Raw genomic sequence first — 6,209 nt, 5'->3', positions numbered from 1 at the left:
TTCCTAATGAATATACATTCTGCAGGATGCTCCACTGCCTGCCTTAATTTCTCTGAGATTTGGTGACAAGACATCTGCAAAATATTGTGACACAAACATTATAGTTATGCATGTAAGTGTGTGACCTGGAGGAATGCAAGCAGTAACCTCTTGACCTGTGAACCCCTTCAGTGATGAAGCTGTGAGATTACCCCTGGTACCAACTGCTCACACAGAGCTGCCTGTGGATGCTTGGTTTGTGGTTACTGCCTGACAAACTCACACAAGCACTCATTGGGGTGTCTCCACTTATATAAAGGATTCTGATGAACGCTTCTCCTTCAATCCAGTGTCTGGAGAGAAAGCCCTGTGGAGCTCATGAACATAATTGACTGGTGAGTGATGTTGAAAGACACATCCTGCTGAGAAGAATGACACGATGTGAAGGTTGAGGGCAGCAAAAGTAAATTACCTAAAAATAGCTTGTCACAACTCTACCGGACAACTTTCATGTCTGGAAATGGATTAAACCTGTTAAACAAAAGGCAACGGTTTGTGTTAAGTAAAAAACCATGAAAGGGCTTCATCTTTAACTTATTTATTTATTTTTTTGGTGCAGAATAAAAGAATAAATAAGATAACACACACACACAATAGAAAAACGGAACCAAACATTAAGCCTAGCCATTCTGCGGCACCTAAGGTTTGTTTGAAAAACAATAAAAGCTATTAAGATCTGTTTTCATGAATCAGAGTGAAGTTTAGTGTTGCTCCGCAACATTCTTTTTTAATTTTCTCTGGCTCCTCCTTTTTTATACCCCATTGATATGATTGACATGTAAAAGGACTATTATATAGATATATGCTACAAAACAAATATGCAATAAAAAAAATAGCTCAGTGACATACAGCTTTCAAATATACAGTTGAATAACAGCAAATTAAAAGACCAAATAAACATCTTCTAAGCTAAAAAATTTATGTTGAGATTTGTATAAAAGCTTAATTAACACTTGATGCAGTGAACAGAGAACAACGTGAAACAGGTGATGAACTATGAACAAATGATACAGAATTAAACTAACATTGTCTCAGACAGTCCAACATCATATCTTATATCAATTACAGCAGCAGATCTGAAGTGACAGAGATCCTCAAACTCTTTCGCGCCTCATCAGTCTCTTTAAAGTATCATCCAACGATCATACCCTCATGTTAAACAGTGAAAGAGAGTTAGAACAAGCAAAAAAAAAACCTTGTTTTATTATTTTTCATTAAAGATTATGGTTTATTGTATTCAAATAAATACCCTGGAGGAGATATTTCACCGAATTATTTGGTTAAAAGAAGTTACCACTTCCCTCAAACTACATTAAATAGTCAATGAAAATCCAATAAGAAGTAGGTTAACTGTGAGAGTTCAGATGGCAGCCCCCTAATTCTTAATAACCATAACCCCCCAAAAAAGTTGGGAGGTAAGTTTCCAAAAGCTGAGTAGTTTTCGCGTGCACGTATGTCATTTCCTTTTTCCGACAAGTTGTTCTGGCCAAGCAAATTTGGAGCACCATTGTTTAATTTTACGCTTGTTCTGACTGGCCAGTTCCAGGAATGATCTCAGAGTATAAAATACAAAACATCCACCCATTAAGCATTATGATACATCACTAAATCATGACTCACAAGCTTGCATTTCTCAGCCAGTTCAAGAAACACACATGATCCTGTGCAGAACTAAAAATCTCTTCTCTGACCTGGTTTATAAGAGCATGGATACACTGTTAAACTGAAACAAAAAGAGCATACTGTATAAGGGGATCATCTTTTCCTTTAATAATAGCAAAAGTTGCTTTTTACCTAAATACAAAAGTATTAAAATACACAAGTCAACTTTAAAATTGTGCTAAATTAAAAAATATAATTAATGTACTTGTCAATCACCCGCAGATTTTCATGTGATGACAAAAGATATAAACACAAAAAGATGGCCAGAAACCCTTAAAAATTTAAAAAAGATTATTGAACACTGCTTCTATTACAACAGAAAAACTGCAAGAATAGTCACTGTAGTTAATGTCAAAATATGGTGGCATTACTGCCACCTCCTGTCCCAGTCCCAGACACTATTGTATTCCTCGGTACATGAAGTTTTTCAGAAGACAGTCAAGTGTTCAGCTCCACATCACAAGCTAGTCAGTTAAGGGAAGTCCAACCTGAAGTTCATTAAGTTCATAGGTTCAGGTTTAGCAAGTTAGTATCTGAAATGTCTTAAATGCAGGAACGTACTTACATGTGCCTATTAAACATTCTTCTGCATATTTCACCAGTGTTTCACAATTATTCAAAACAAATCATGATTTGGCATAACATTGACTGCTGAGATAACAATCTTATCATATGTCCCATCAATAGACAAATATTTGTCTGCAACTAAAGACAATGTTTTTTTTATGGTTTACAACCTACAGGATTCCCATTGTGCACAATCAGAAATGTCACAACACCACCTCAAAACAGAAGCGGTGTGTCAATAGCGTCCACCTCTCTGTGGGGAGACTGCACTAATCAGATTAGGCTCAGTGGGTGGAGGAGGGTCTGTGTGTGTGTGTGTGTGTGTGTGTGTGTGTGTGTGTGTGTGTGTGTGTGTGTGTGTGTGTGTGTGGGTGTGTGTGTGTGTGTGTGTGTGTGTGTGTGTGTGTGTGTGTGTGTGTGTGTGTGTGTGTGTGGGGGTGTGTGTGTGTGTGTGTGTGTGTGTGTGTGTGTGTGTGTGTGTGTGTGTGTGTGTGTGCGTGTGTGTGTGCTTGTGGCCACGCAACAACAAGAGAGCAGATGCAACAGTCCAACAGGCTCAGACGTCTGTACTGTGATTTCTGAATCTTGTGTCTGACTCAGTGTTTGTGTCTCACATCGCAGAGATTTCTTACTTCTTTACTGACAACATATCCTTAGCTTTTAAGTTGATGCTAAGCTTTTTTTCTTGTTTGTTTTTGCAGCATTTGAACATTCAACAAATATCCTGCAATTAAACAGACCACATTGTTCTGTTGTTGCTGAATAACCAGTTTATAAAAACAGTTTTACTGAGGCAGTTAGCAGTGCTCCTCATCTGCCTAAACATAATACAGAATAAACACTTTTATTTTGACTTTGAAGCACATTATAAGTTATCTTGGTCTTATGTAGTCACTGCATCATGAGATCAATTATAAAGAAATATTTTCAATAGTTTCTCCTTTTAAGAACAAGAGGAACAAAATATAGATACTTGCCTCAACCAATTATTTTGATTTCAAGATAAAATAAAAGACACGATGAGTGACCACAAAATTTCCCCCAAAAAATGTCCCGACTCCACCTTAAGATCCAGCATCGCCTCCGTCCACCATAAGTGAAGGGGACAGAAACACACTGACGATGGTGGAAAGTAAGGCTGAAAGATTCTATAGAATGTCTCTGTATGTTTGGGCCTTCATTGGTAAGAGCAGAATGTGGTGTAAACATACTGTCAGGTGTTTAGATTATCACTCTGATGTCATATGTTTTGGCCTCATTCGTTGAATATTTGCATTGTTTATGTTTGGTGGGGAATCACTGTATTGTCTGCACATGTTTGTTAAAATGATCAAAGCGAGTGTGTGAGAAGAAATAATAGGGAGTCTGACACAAGGAACTGTTTATATTCACACATTTAAATGGCTGATACAGGAAAAAAAAAGAGTTGGTTTTTGAAGCAACAAGACTCTTTCCAGTTCATAGGAGACAACTGTAGCCGACATTACAAATAGGCAGGACTTGTATTAAAGCAGCTGAGATGGTCAACAAATATCATGTTGTCTCATCCTCATGGCTGCGAGGGTTTGACCTCTGTTGTTTTGCTCATTCACATTTAAAGTGAGGAAAACAGTTTGATGGGCTTGTCTTATTCCACTGTTAAATTGAATTTAAGATGGGAGAATTTAGGGAACATTGAAGCTTTTTTACTTTTCTGCATAGCTCTATATATACATACTGCCATGGCAACATTTAGTTTCCTTAAAACCCATCATCTTTTCCTACATGGTGAAACGCCTGGATTCCAATGGAATATAGTAAACAGTGGACCTTTTTTTTGGCTACTAACAAGGGGTCTTAAATTAGCTTACGTTCTCACCGAACTTCCAGCATTGTTTTGATTACACTCTCCCCTGGAAACTTATTTTCAGTGCCTACATGCTATCAAAGCATCTTTCAAACACAAGGGAGAAGTGTGTGAGGTTGTGTGACTTCTCAGAATCAAGACAAAACTCTCCGCAGTGAACACACATTAAAATTCTCACTTCTCCCAACAGGAAGTCACTCAACGGAATCTGAGTGTTTGGCTTCAGTCTGTGACCCACTTTCTCGCCGAATAAAAACAGCCATAAATGTTATCGATGTCTCAAAGTGAAGGAAACAACATAAACAGAGACACAACTCATCCAACAACGTTCCACAGGAACATTTTGCAAAAGTGAACTGGCGGCCGTGGTCAGACTCCAGAGTTTCCAACCGCAACTCAGACACACCCTCAATTTACTGTCGCCCTTTATGCTCTGCATCCCTCCAGACAGGCAACTGCACGAAACAAAATCTGTCATTTCACCCCTAAAATTAGCATCAATGCTACAATTTTAGTGGCAAATGTGAACTAGCCACACTAGGCCTGGGATGAAAGGAATGCGTCAGAGGCCGCAGCCTGTCTCTGGTCCAGGACCATAGTAGTTCTTCACTGCTGTGAATGATGTGATCAAAAGGTTCTAGAGAACCTTTGCTGCTCTTATCGGTTTCTGCCACTTTCAATGAGCTGATAAGCACAAAGGTGACAATGGTGACAGTGGGCGGGGATCAATCATCAAAAAAAGATTCAAATTTCACTTCAGACTTTCTTTTTTGGTCAAAACTGACACCTGTAGAATTCTTACCTGACTAATGGCTGCATTCACAAACATTCAGGGTTGCCACTGGATTACTCACTTGTTGGAGGAATAAAGTGAAAAAAAAAAATGTGTTAGTGGTCAAAATATCTCACCCTGAGAAGATCACAATCTCACGTTATATGTCCGTCTGCTACAATTTGATTTCAAAGTTCACCATTGCCAAACATAGTGGTCTTGCATTAACATTTGTGTTATCTCAGGGTCAAGTTGACCCGGAGGCCCAAGTCAACTTGTTTGTGGGATCTCTGGTGTTGCTTCTGGGTCAAAATGAACAACCTCCACCACGGCATATGTATTTTTGGCAGACAATGAGGTTGTTCATCTTGATCCAGAGGCAACACAAGGGATACCTCCAACACATTTGTTTTCAGGCCTTGCGTCACCTTTACCTTGAGATAACACCAGGGTAAAATCATTCCTGAGCCCTTTATGCTCATAAATAATACATCATTGGTTCTTTGTGTCCAATGAAACCAATAAATTATTTTGTTATTTTCGACTTAAGGGAGCGTCAGTGACTCTATTCACAAAAGTCATTCTCATTTATAGGAAAGTTCTTTTCACCGTGACAGGCATTAAAAAAAAATGTTGTTTTAAATCTAGATATGTCATCCTAAATGTATCAAAATAATGTTAACTGCTTGGCTTCTCTGAGTAAGATATGTTTTCTTGAAATTAAATTAAATTTATTGTACGAGGATTAACACTACATTCAGTCTTGGGTTCAAATGAGATAAAGCAGCTCCTAAACTTCCCCTCAGCAAGTTCAAATTTCCCTAAACGCTGCTCAACACTTTTGAAAGTAAACAATCCCACCTCTACAGCGGCTCTTACTGTAAGTGGAAGGCTAACGTGTCATGCGTCACACACGTGTAGAAAAAAAATTGTGGACATTCCTCCTCATCAGTCATGTTGATTTTGGCGCTGAGCACACATTCTTACATCTGGAGCAGACCCTCTGAGAACAGGCTGCTTCTATATGGCACTAACTGACCGACGAGGACACACGATAGGCCCTTTAAAAAATATCATACATGCACACACAAGGCACACACAAACACACAATCACATACAAAATAATATGTTGTCAACGAGCCTTTTGTCAGCAAAAATACTTTGTCTGCAGGTCTTAGTGTGTGAACTGAATAAATGAATTTGTATGTATTTGTAATATGTAATGTATTTTTCTTTGCAAAATTGTGTAAAAGCTTTATAAATAGGTAGAGTGAAAGTATCTGGATGTTCTGTTCTATGTTAGTCTTTGTATCCTTTGTCTTT

This window comes from Callionymus lyra, chromosome 12 (genome assembly GCF_982586985.1).
Source record: "Callionymus lyra chromosome 12, fCalLyr1.hap1.1, whole genome shotgun sequence".
In the NCBI taxonomy this organism is placed as follows: Eukaryota; Metazoa; Chordata; class Actinopteri; order Syngnathiformes; family Callionymidae; genus Callionymus; species Callionymus lyra.
Note: the sequence above shows the minus strand (reverse complement) of the source record.